Consider the following 13,295-nt stretch of genomic DNA (forward strand, 5'->3'; position numbering starts at 1 on the left):
TCCAGCCCCGCTTGGGCATCATTTTGTCCTATCAAGATGCATGCTATCGCTTTTTATTAGCCTTTCTCTCTTGATCTCTATATCTGTAATCTTCATGGAAATGCCACCCTTTTGAACCCTTTGGATCATCAGTCATTGCTAATGTGCCAATGGACATCATTTTTGCTAATGGGCGAGGAAGCCTTTGCTAATGCGCCAATGCACATCATTTTTGTTCAATAGCTTTTGTAGTAGGTTACATTGACAATATTGATGCACAATGGGCAAAGGATATTAAGTAATCTCCTACAATATTGGCCAACAATGCACGTCATTTTTGTTCCTAGGTTTGTAGTAGGTTTGAGTCACAACATTGATGTACAATGCACAAAGGGTATTTACTTTGTCTTTAAACATGCCTCTATTTAATGTATCCCAAATGGCCATGTGCAGGCACTTGAGTTTAGGGGCCAACCAACTCCACATGTCTCTTACATAGATGGCAACCTCATCCCTTACAATACTTGATTCCATATGATTGGTCCCACTAGATGAGACTCCATTCCACAATTATCATGGAGCTATTTAACTTTTAGGTCCTCTGAACTACATTTTAGGTCGGCTTCCATTCTATACCCACCAACTTTGTGGGTCTTCAAAACAAGGGCAAATGCCCTCCATACTATTGCAAGGCTTGGCCCCTCTTGCCTTCCCTGATCCTAGCTTGGTAGGTTGGCTCTGATGTTGCTGCTCTCTAGTTGCCTCTTGCTAGGCCAGCTATAGGGCTTGATGCCCTCACCATCTTACACCCACAAAGTTGCCTTTAGATCCTAGCATATGAAGGAGCATCTAGGTGGGTTTATGGTATGAGTTAGCAGTTAATTGGATTGATTTCTTGTCATGTTTATCACAAATTTTACATTTAAGGTTATCTTACCATAAAAACTCTCATGTATCACATTTGATATTTACATTTTTGTGAAAAACATAGACTCCTTTTTAACCCACAATGTTTATCCATGAGCAAATGAATGAATGATGAAGTCTACAAATTGATCGACATCAAGCAATGATTCTAACTTCCTACATTTTGGCAATACATTTTATATTTGATCCGTTAAGGGACAAAGAGAATAAAAAGTGATTTCTAAAATAGAGATGCTTTGAGAAACCAAGAGACTGATTAGAAATTACAAATTGCAACTAGAAACCAAGAGACTGCTTAGAAACTACAAATTGTAGCTAGAAATTGTAAAGCTTAGAAATTACAAATTGCAACTAGAGATTGCAAATTTGAAATAGTCAAATTGATGATTGTGAGCGACAATTGATCTACTTGCCAAGGCCAATACTTGCTTTGAGTGCTCAACGCAAAACTCTTTGAGGGTCATCCAGTTTGCCTCCACAAGCGTGGAGAATTGGACTCTTTCTCTTTTAAACATGACAATGGAGCATCAGGTGTAGGAGATGATGGATGAGTGGATGGGCCTATGGCTGATGGGATGTGTAGCTCGCCCATGGCATTATTGGCACTTCGGTAGGGTGTCGATATAATTCAAAGTAGACATTTCTTTCATGATGTATCAGGCACAGAAAGTAAGGATTGAGCTAGTTGTTGCTACTTTTGTATGCCATTGCACGGACATGGCTTACTCTCCCTCCAAACCTCGTTAGAAGCCACAAAAGTCTGGTTTCTTGGAGCAGGTTCCCGTTCATAGGCTTGCCTTGCTCTCTATAGCCCCATCGTAATTGGAACATGTATGGGCTTCACAACCGTGCATGTAGTTAGCCACAATATTTGATTCTTTGAAGGAGCTATAGCAGGCATTGGTAGGGTAGGAATCAACTTTCTCTTGATTCAAGAGCATATGTTCTCATTAGTAGATATTGCATGCCGACATCACCTCCCTTAGGGGGGGGCCCCATAGGTTGGTCGAGTTTTGTGTAGATGTGTTAGTGTTTAAGTTAGTGTTAGTTGTTAATGAGGGACCTTAGTTATCTAACCTTATCTTCTTCTCCTGCATTACCGTTCTGCTTTGCGCTTCCCCTTGCCATAGCACAAAATAGACAAGCTTCTTGTGAGTCCTCCATTGCAGAGCTCATCAACTCTAACCCTGGCTCCTTCTTCCTCACCTCGCCTAGCACTCCCTTCCCCCGTCCTCCTTCCATGCCACCCCTCTCTTCTCTCAACTCTCTCTCACTTTGAGACCTCATTTAAGAGGTTAGCATCCTTCTGGCCTGCCTAGGTTGTTATGGCCACCACCCAAGTCTTCAAGCACTCCTTCAAAGACTCAGAATCTCGAGAGCACTCTCAATTCAGTAAGCCTTCAAAATTGCAATAAATTTATTGAGCTTCGTTGCAGAAATCTTCCAAGAGGGCGACCCTTAAGCGTCACATTTTGATTGGATTTTGGCAGGACGAAGGCGGTCTAGGTATAGTATCTCTAGGAGCAGCAGCAGGCGAGAGGCCCTCCGTTCATGATGCCTTCAACATGACGAGGGAGCTAGGCGTAATTAGTTGAGCTAGAAAATATAGTGCTGAGGCAAGGTGGAGCCATAGGTTCCAGTTGCTAGTAGATATTGCCAGGATGCTCACACAATTTTGGGTGGTCTGTGGTGTAGCCAGGAGGCAGACTCATGTCTGGAGTTGGGAAAAAGAGCACTTCTTTTTCATTTGTGTCCCTCCCTTGAGCACAGTGGTCGACCATGAGACCTGCATCTTCCCATGTGAAAGTGAAAGTCGAAAGGATTAAGCCATAGCAGCAGCAGCCTCAACCGCTCCTCCTTAGTAAAGCTCTTACTTTGGCAACAATCAACAAGCAAATGGCAGTGATGGGGTAAAGTCCATGTCCTTTTTCGGATTAGTTTATAGCAACCACATGGGCCACCCTTGCCAGCATCATGGGATGACTGTAGGCCCACAGTTATGGTTGGCTCAATGGCTAGAAACATGCATGTCATGTGGCTTCTATGTTTCTATATGCATTATGCTTGATGAGAAATATGCAAGCGAGACTTTATCCCAACGGTTTCAACATTTGCATGTTCTAGCAGTTAATCTACTTGACTTGGGTCCAAAAAAAGAGGATATATATAACAAGTAAGCAGAAGCTATTTCTTTATGTCTATGTAGTCCTTGGTTCATGCCTTCTATGATTCTTAGTAGAATGTGGAACTATCTTATATATCGTGGTCTACTTATGTGCTTTGCCAATGTTTTAAGAAGGCTTGATTTAGGAAGTGGTGTCTGGTTCTTGCGCTCACAAGGCAGGCGGCTAAGGGGAGGGGCTAAGGGGCACCACGACCTAGGACCAAGTTTCTTAGATATAGCTGACAACCTAAAGAAAAATATCCTTATTTATTTTTTAAAAGTTTATGTTGTGGATATGCATATGCATCATTGTATGGTATGCATGATGTGATGTGCTCTTTCTTTTTTTAAGTATTTGTTGGTCCTTTGTATAATGTAAGTTGAAATTGGTTTGGCATGCTTTATATAGTGTGCTGGATAACCCCATAGAGGGAGGTGAGGCTACATCACCTGGTGTGCGGAGGATATAGCAGTTTATGACTGCAATGCAAATTCCTTTGGATGGTGAATGGGTGTTGAGAAAACCATATTCACCAAATGGGGAGGACTTCTACGGTTGCTCAAGGCTTGTTTGTGGTTTTGATTGTGTGTGCACTTCTGACTATGGGTGTAGTTCCAATCACAGTAGTCATCCCAAGTATGGGTGTTGTACCCATAACATCACTAGCCCATGTCAAGTATACAAAGTCCTTCGAAAAGGCGATGGAAGATCCGGATTCCCATGTTTGGTAGTTCTTGAAAGTTTATGCACTCAAAAACCGAGGAGCGGTGATCCCACTTTAGCAAGAGGTTGTCTTTGAATCCACATGAGGGGGCAAGGTGTCAAAATGGTTGGTAGAGTGCCCCTCAAACAACTTTATGACATTTGATGCTATTAGACTCACATTTCTGAGGCGATTTCATAAGGAAAAAATTATTGTGCAGACTTTGGAGAGATTGCGGCTTCTAAAGCAAGGAGATCAAAATGTGCAGGACTATGTGGCACAATATCATACCCTACTACAACAAGTCCCATAGGCTTAGTAGTTGGATGTCGAAGTATTGAAAAAGTACTTCATTCTTGGACTTTCATAGGATTTGTGGATGGATATGGCAATAGTGGACAAAGTCACTAGACAACGCTAGACGTTCTGATAGATCAAGCGACTCGAGCAAGCGAGTCACTGCAGAGTCAAACAACAAAGCACCGCAAGAGCTCCAAGGAAAAAGGGAAGAAGCAGGCAGCCAAGGTACTAATGCACAAGAATAGTATGAGGAGTCGGAAGAAGATAGTTTTGACGACAGCTCTAATGAAGCAAGTAGTGAAGAATAGGAAGCGAAAGAGGGGAAAATTTCAAAGAAGGCCTCTAAAGGAGGGAAGATTAGATCAATAGCATCCAACGATCCTTCACCCAGAAAAGTGTGGATGGAGCTATGGTGTGTTAACTGCCACCACAATCTAGGGCATTCAACAAATGACTATCCCTTAAATGAGAAATGGTGTGCAATTTGTATGTCAAACAGTCATACCAGCGCAAGTTGTCTCACAATGCAAAATGGCAAACACAATGGCCAGCTTCCACAGATCCAGGAGCAGCATATGTGCAGGTGCAAAGGAACTCAAAGCCCAACTATCCTCGTCGAGAGAGGATGGTGGAAGAGGCAAAGGCCATGGGCGTAGAGGTGGTGGTGGCCATGGGGCAGAATCACTCAATGAATTGCTTGTTCTATTTGGGAGAGGGACACCCAAGGAACAAGTGTTAAGATGATTGTCAGAAGATGGAGAGGAAAAAGATGGCAAGCAAGATGCCCAACACTTCCATGGTGCAAATAGTGGATGATGATCTGGCATTTGACCTAGAAGGCAATGTAGTCACTAGATTAGGAAAGTATGTGGTCCTTCCCCATCATAGAGTGCCTTACTCTAATGTCTTGTTCAAGAGGAAGTGCAATGAAAATTGGTGAAATAGGTTAAAGAGGCTAGAGCCGATGAAGAAGAGTGTAGTTTGCCTCCGCCTCCTAGGGGAGCCAGTTTAGGGGCTCAACCTCTATAGGATGTTCCAGGACCAGTTGAAGCAGCCAAAACCGCAATAAAAAGGAAATTAGATACTATAGATGTAGGCAAGATTGCAGAGATGGGAGTGGAGTCCCTCTTGGACTCACCCATTCATATTTCTCTTGGATGATTATTGTCACTCGTACTTCAATTTTACAAGCAGCTTATCCAACCTCTAGCAATGGAGTTGGCGTCATGGGTGTATTCTGAACTAGCATCAACGTTCCTCCAATTTGGCTCATTGACATGACAGTTTTGGTCATACCATCCAAGGCTTATAAGGCCACAAATTTTCCCAAGTGCTAATTGATGGTTGTTGGGTAGTAAATATGTGAGTTCAATAGATGGGTTTTTATTAATTCTACAACTTAAAGATTTATACATACATAAGGATGTATATTAAGACCCAAAGGTTAATATACAAAAGGGTATTTTATATTAGAAATGTTTCAGAAGATCCTAACATGCAACATGGACATTTGGGTAGAGTGCTAGATGTTATGTAACCTATGATTCCACTAGCTCTCAGCATAACTTTGACTACTTAGTGATATGACCATAGTTTTGGATCTTTCTTTGTCCTTTAAGGTGGATTCTTCTTATGAGATGATGGAAAATTTATAATGATCTAATACTCAAACGTAATAATGGTCCTTGTGTATAAGCATCATAACTCATTGGCATGCTAACTATTCCATTCTACTCAAATCTATCATGTTAGGTGTGATGGAAGTTTGGTAAATAATATTAATTTGAGGTTTATTTTGGCAAGTTGTGGCACCCTTGTTAAGCGCACTAGCCTTCTAAGAGAATTGAAAGAAAAATTAGGACCTTCTATAGAATATCAATTAAAACAACTTTCCCTTAACAAAGAAATACAAAAGATAAGCCTTTTTGGAGAACTGTAACTTTTGGGAAAAAATTTTGTAATGTTAATAATAATAATATTATTTCTTATATTATATAAGTATGCCTAAGAATACATAGATGATAGGATTCTAGGAAATATGAAAATCCTAAAGACTAACTTACTAGTGGCCACAACAATCTAACCTCTAAGGACCGCGGGTATGTAGACTCTATTATCTACTATCCAAGTTCCATCTAACTAGACTTAAATGCTTGTTGAATATTAATGTTTGTAGATTGCAATTTAATTTTGCAAATTCAAAGTCCAAACTTTCACAATGTAGACTGGTCATTGCACTTGTAAAACTTCTAAGTTCAAAATTGCAATTATCAATTTGATCATTTCGAGTGGGCTATCATTGATTTTGACAATCCAATTGATGACCGCCCTAGTTGAGTAGTGATAACACCAGAGTGACTATTAATGAGTTGCATCTAGTCTTGATTCTTTGATTTCCCCTAACATCATGATTCTCTTCAAATTCCCAATGTCTCCTAACTTAGTCAGAGCAATAATTGTGCAACAATCCAATAAATTAAGCTCAAATGTAGCTAGTTTGCTCAATTGAGCTCAAATGTAGCTAGTATTAGGAAAGCTTATCCTTGGGATTGGAGTCTGTGAGTAAGGGTTGCAATTGGAATACCTCCAAATGATAGTCAAATGCAATAAGAGGATGCTATATACACCCATCAAGCTGGGTCTTGTTTACAATGATACAATTTCCAGGAAGAAGCAATTGGTTTGACGCCCTCTTGGGAAAGGTTATTTGAAAAATAAAGTTCCTAAAATGCTTTGTTGCATACCACATGGGAAGTGAAGGTTTTCAATTTTCAACACACCAAAATCATGGGCATGTAATAGAGGCACCCTTGAAGCACTAGAGTTGGGCCCTTTTCCCCTCCCTCATCATACCTGAGATTCATCCCCTCCATCCTAGCTTGAATAGCATATCCAGACTACTGGTAGAACATAATCTTGTTAGCATTAGCTCTCACTAGTAGAGCCAAGTAGGAGTTGGAACCTTGGAATGAAGGGGATCAAAAAATTGGCTGATGTTGTCACTATGACTTTGGGACCCCCAAGTATACTCTAGGCTCCTGCTCATTCAGATAATGGATGCTCATGCTAGTAGATCTTTGTGGGTAAAATGTGTGATCCTATGTTATTGTGTCTTGAGGTCACAAGGTGGTTTGGACCAATCTATTCCCTCCTTTTTGAATGGACAACAACACCAATAGTAATACCAATAGGTCCCTACACTACATAGAAATTAGGAGGAATCTATTTTCTTAGCTATGTAAGTTTATTGCTAAACAAATTCAAGTGCTGCAACTTGTGTAGTTCACCCATTTTGAGGAGAATTGGTCCATATAAAGAACTTAGATATAGAGAAAAGTTAGCAAAATGTCTGACCTAATGTCACTTTACTTGCATTGGTTGCATAGTATTTGTTAAGTAGATGATTGCAATGTTAGAGTACATATGGTGTCTACAATATCTAGTTTGTGTCAGACTCCTTCATTGTCATGTTCTTCCATGCTATTTTTTCTTACCATTATGCGTTGTTGCTTATTTGGCATCATGCTTGTGTTGAGACAAAAGAAGAAGAGATGATAGACACACCAAATAGACTCCCAAAGACTGATTCATATTGATCACTAGTTATATATATATAGGTGAGACCTAGTTCAAGTTAGGGCAAGCTATATATAGCTCTAACACCCCCACTCAAACAAAGGTCTCTAGCTACGGATGAAAAAACCCTTGGGGAGCACAAGGGAAAAACCCGAGCTTCTATATACAAGTATACAAGTTGATCATTTGTATAATTATTTACACGCATGTAATGCAGATGTGCATTTATATACAAAAGGTCACCCATAGGTCTGTTAATCTTGGAAGAGAGAAGCTGCAAGAACTCCAAGTTCTGATTGTAGCACTGTGAGGCGTGCCTCACTTAGTCCTTTAGTGAGAATATCTGCAATCATCTGAGAAGTGGGACAATGTTCAATCATTATCATCCCTTTCTTCACTTCATGTCTGACATAATGGTAATGAATAGCAATATGTTTGGATTTGTTATGCTGAACATAGTCTTTAGCCAGACTTATGGCACTTTGATTATCACATCTGAGAGGAGTACTGGATGATGGAGGATGACCAATATTTGCAAGCAATTGTCATAGCCAAACTAATTCTCGAGCTGCTAGAGAAGCCACTACATACTCAGATTCTGTGGTAGAAATAGCAACACAACGTTGCTTCTTACTTGCCCAAGAGACGAAGCAACCATTGATAAAGAAGCAATTACCGCTTGTAGACTGCATAGAGAAGTGAGAGCTTGCCCAATCTGCATTTGTGTATCCCAAAAGATCAAGAGACATCACAGAAGATGATTCTGTATGACGTCGATAAACTAATCCAAAATCAAAAGTGCCTTTCAAATACTTTAGAACACGTTTTACTGCAGACCAATGTTGCATTGAGGGAGCAGCTAGATATTAACCTAGAAAATTGATAGTAAAAAGAATATCTGGTCGAGTGTTCAAACCGACAAAGTATAGGCAACCAACAGGATTGGCATAGGATTGATGTGAAACCTCAACATCATGAGTCAATCGAGTATTTTTTACAGAGCTCACAAGACAAGGAGTGGTCGTAGAGTGAGCATTCGTCAAGCCAAACTTTTGAACTGCATCTTGAATGAATTTTGTTTGTTGAAGGAGCAAAATTCCCTTGTGACAAAATCGCTGAACTTGAATACCAAGACATGAATGAATGTCACAAAGATCAACCATATCAAATGTTGAGAATAAGATTTTCTTGACATGTTGCAAGAAATCAAGATTGTTGGAAACAAGTATGGTGTCATCCACATAAAGAGCAAGAATGACAAAAAGAGCACCATCATGTTTGGCATATAAGTTGGGGTCAGAGAAACAAGAGCTGAAACCTTGAGATGTTAGAAACTGATCAATTTTCATGTACCAAGAACGGGAAGCTTGTTTTAGACCATAAAGAGCACGATGAAGGCGACAAACAAGATGGTCCTGACTGGGAAGTATGAACCCTTCTGGTTGCTCCATATAAATCTCTTCTTTAAAATCTCCATTAAGAAAAGCAGTTTTTACATCCATTTGATGAATCTCCAAATCAAATTGAGTCGCAAAAGCCAAGAGTACTCGAATACTTGTGCTACAAACAACGAGTGAAAAAGTATCATGATAATCAACTCTTGCAATTTGTGAGTATTCTTTTACAACTAGACGAGCTTTAAACTTGTCAAAAGAACCATCAGCTTTAGTTTTGGTTTTATAAATCCGCTTACATTTGATAAGAGTGCGACCAGGAGGTAGTTCAGTAAAAACCCATGTACCTTTAGAGATCAAAGAATCATATTCAGCTTCCATTGCCTCTTGCCATTGACTCTTTTGTGTAGAAGCGATAGCTTCTATATAAGTAGTAGGGTCTTCATGAGCAACCATTACATGATCAATGATTTCAAAGTCATCAACACAATCATGAGTAGAACCATGTTCAAAATCAATAGGCAGATCAACATAAATATCAACACTATCATCAGAGGCCTGTGTATGTGCAGGGTCCAAATCAAGATTGTCAACACATTGCTCTGCAGATGGAGTAGCAGCAATGCCATCAGATGAACGAGTAGTAATGACATCAGAAGTGGAATCAGTATCAAATAAAAAAGTAAAGACAGAAAGTAAGGACTCAGTGTCCTCTGCATCCTCGGTAGACCATGCCCCTCCCATTAACTACTCATTGAATATGGCATCACGATTGATTATCACTTTCTTAGAAGAGGGATCATAGAATTTATAACCTTTAGAATTCGGAGAATATCCAATGAATATGACCTTTTTGCCAAGAAGATCTAGCTTTTTCTGTGTCTCTTTTGGTACATGAATATAAGCAATACAACCAAAAGTTCAAAAATGTGATACAAAAAAAGTCTCCCCTATCCAAGCTGTGATAACCATTTTGCACCTCATCATCCACACTCTAAAATCCCTTCTTTAGATAGCTAATTTACTTTTTAAATGTTATTGTGCTATTATCTTGATGTAAATCTCACAAAATTAATATTTTCAACAAAATTACATGCAAAATACTAAGACACATGTTGCTTTTGAAACAAGGGAGCCAAAATTATCGTGGGCAATCCTTGGTGTGATATGGAAGAAGAGAAAGAGAGAGGAGACCTAGAAAAAGATGAAGATAAGGCTAAACATAAATAAAGATGAAAAAGCTAAGAACGTCAAAAAAGAGTACTAGCACACGAAAAATAATTGGAAGTAAAGGGAGGGAGTAGCTTTTTGCTGTGGTGTATCCTTTTCGAGATTGTGTAAAACCATATTGCGTATTTTATGCTGTGGTGTATCCTTTTCGAGATTGTGTGAAACTATATTGAGTATTTTATGCAACATTGCTCTTTAAAATAGTTAAACCTTCAATGTATGACGTTTCAAAAAACATCAAAGTATTATGATTGCCTTTATCACGATCGATTGCAAAGGCGAAGCTTAGTGAAACTCCCACAAATAGAACAATATTCGTATAAAAAGCAACTTTTGTGGCTAAGAAAAGAGCTCTTATACTTAAAAGGGGTGTAAGGGTGCATTCATAATACAAAGAAATTAAACATCTGCCCGAGAGAAAAAGCAGAAAATTTTCTTCTCGAGGAGCGGTGAGAATGGTAGTCAAAGTCCATTCATTTGGGTTCTGATGAGGAGATGAAATCTATGATGAGCTGATTCACTTGCTTGGGGCACTGCTCCTGCATGAAGTGAGTGCCTTCTTCTATGAAGACTGTTTTCAGGTGAGGTAAGAGGTCTGGTTCTGCCTGCACGAGCTGTTGCAATGCTTCTATATTGTTGGCTGCATAATCACGTTTGCCAATCACCAACAGCAGAGGAACTCGAATGCTGAAATCCTTTACAGCGCTCAGTTTTTCAGCGGCTCTGCACAAATTACCCTCTTCGTGTCAGCACATTACAAATTCAATGCAATGGGTGAGCAACTAACGTAACAAATATGCTGCAATTAGGAGCACACCAAGTGACTTATAATGCTGACATTCTTGTCTACGTTGAGCTTAAGATTCAGGAGTTCTCCATGAGGAAATCCACTATGGCTGCTACATAGAGTGAACTGTGAAAAGCCTCCCAAGTGCTGGAAGAGATTGACAAGAAAGAGTCCAGATTCACACGCATTAGAGTTCTCTAGCTATCCTTCTTACCTGGTCCAGGATCTGTAAGGTACTTCCATAGGATAGCTGAAGCCCGATTTCTCGTAGAGCTCCGCATAGGTCTCCAAATCTTTCTCTGTCATCCATTCCGGGAGGGGATCCGACGGCTTTACGAGATCCAGGATGTGCTCATTCGCGGATGCTAGCGGCATTTCACTGTCGCAGAACAAAATGTAGATCCTCTTGATCACCGTTGTCACATCAAATCTAGCGAAATCGGTCTCTGGTACACCTGGCTCCTGCAAGAGACCGTTCGCTGCTTTTAAGCCCACTTCTCTTTCTTGGCGATCGATCCTGAGAACCGCATGCGCTTCTCTTTAAGACGATCCATGTAAAGCGAGATGCAAGAGAGATTTTTACCATCCAACGCTTCACATAGTGGCCGGCAGGGAAGAGATTTATAAACATCGGCAAAACTGTAGGCTTGAAAAAGGGGACTCCTAAGAGCACAAGGCCTTTGACGCGCTGGGGATGCCGAAATCCCAGGGCATAGGCAATAAAGCCTCCAAAATCCTTTGCAACAACGAAGGCCTGTAATCCGGCGACTGGTGATGTGAGAGCAGGGGACAACAAAGATGACAGGAGCAGAAAGTGTGGCTTGAATTGCAGAGAACCTTTTCTTCTCGAATGGGATCAAGGAGGAGGACAACGAGGTAATCCGCCATGGATATACAGCGTAGCTTTTCTTCTCCAATGGCATCAAGGAGACCAACGAGGTCGTCAGCCATGTCGGTCCAATCTTTGGAGGGATCGAGATTTTGGGTTGTCGCCATGAGTACCAGATTTCGGGGAAGCCATGGAGGAGCAAAACAACAGGATGTGCAAATCGATGCCATTGGTGGGAATGAAGGTGTGGGTTATTTCCTCCATTGTAGACTCAACAGACAAAGAAGTGAGTACAACTACTCAAGTACAAGCGAACAAGTGAGTACAAATACCAGTGAGCACTTCCTTAGGAAGTGAGAAACAAAGTCGTGGGTAGAGAATTCCACTTTGCTGTGCCATGGACATTGTCGTTTAGCACTTATTCCATGATTGTCCTGTCTAGGTGGAGCTGCCAAACTTACCATCGTGGTTGGGAGATGCACTCGAGAAGCTCACTTCAACTCTGGGGAGGGTTCTACTAGTGCCTTCATCATCACGCTCCATGTTTTCCGTTAGGAGAATATGGATTTTATGGGAGAGGAGCCAGCCAGTCTCAGACTACCTAGAGGTCAGGCTCTCGGATGGATTGGTCTTGGCGTAGCAAGTGCATTTTGGGCCATTCTCATACGCTTGCTTTGAATGTAGAAAGTTGGGGACATTTTGTGAAAAATTGCCCAGAGAAGCAGGCCAACACCAAACTGGCCGGGGAGGACAGAAAAGTCTTGCCAGAAGGTGATCATGCGGAGGCTTCAGATGAGGTCTCATCGAATACGATAGGCATCCCAAAAGAGAAGGACCAACGGATCTCATCAGAATCAAAGGATAGGAGGTCTCTGCCGACAAGACCATCAAGGAAGAACAATGGAGAATGGTTGACAATAGAGGCAAGGGACCATTTCATCCTCAGATGCATTGCACGAAGAAGAAGTCCCAATTGGTGCCCCTACAGAAGTGCTATGAGGGGAAGAGAAACATGGTGAAGTTTGCATGCCAATGCCAAGTGCCCTACATAGATGCTCGACCACAAAGGCTCATGCAAAGAAATCAAGGCATCCAAGTCATAGATTTGGTTAAGAAGCAGATCTCGATGCAAACCACTAAAAGAGGTTGCTCAAAGACAAGGGTAAAAGTAAGGCAAGTGTGGAGGAAGAAAATGTCCACAATGCGCAAAAGCTTAAACACGGATTCACCACGAGAATTAAGGAAGTGGCTAGGGGAGCTAACGCTTCAAGGGAAAACAAGCTCAACTTTTTCAAGGATGCATACAAGGCAATTATGCATTGATCGAGTAAGGAGAATGTAGATGCAAAGGAGGAAGAGATACCAACACAAGGGAGATGCTCATGAACCTCTTTCATTCATTCCA

The 13,295-nt window shown here is 40.9% G+C and overlaps 1 pseudogene across 1 annotated transcript; it reads right to left on the minus strand.

Moving 5' to 3' along the window:
* Nucleotides 1-10,647: 10,647 nt before the first annotated feature.
* On the minus strand, nt 10,648-12,154 carry LOC147899979 (epoxide hydrolase 2-like; annotated as a pseudogene). Its single transcript, XR_015541352.1, has 4 exons — nt 11,958-12,154; nt 11,645-11,829; nt 11,276-11,523; nt 10,648-10,997 (listed from the first exon to the last, which is right to left on the minus strand). The product of XR_015541352.1 is annotated as an epoxide hydrolase 2-like (transcript).
* Between the last annotated feature and the right edge of the window lie 1,141 nt (nt 12,155-13,295).

Source organism: Dipteris shenzhenensis, chromosome 7, assembly GCF_047967505.1.
Source record: "Dipteris shenzhenensis isolate YYH24624 ecotype China chromosome 7, Dip_SZ_1.0, whole genome shotgun sequence".
NCBI classification, from domain to species: domain Eukaryota; kingdom Viridiplantae; phylum Streptophyta; class Polypodiopsida; order Gleicheniales; family Dipteridaceae; genus Dipteris; species Dipteris shenzhenensis.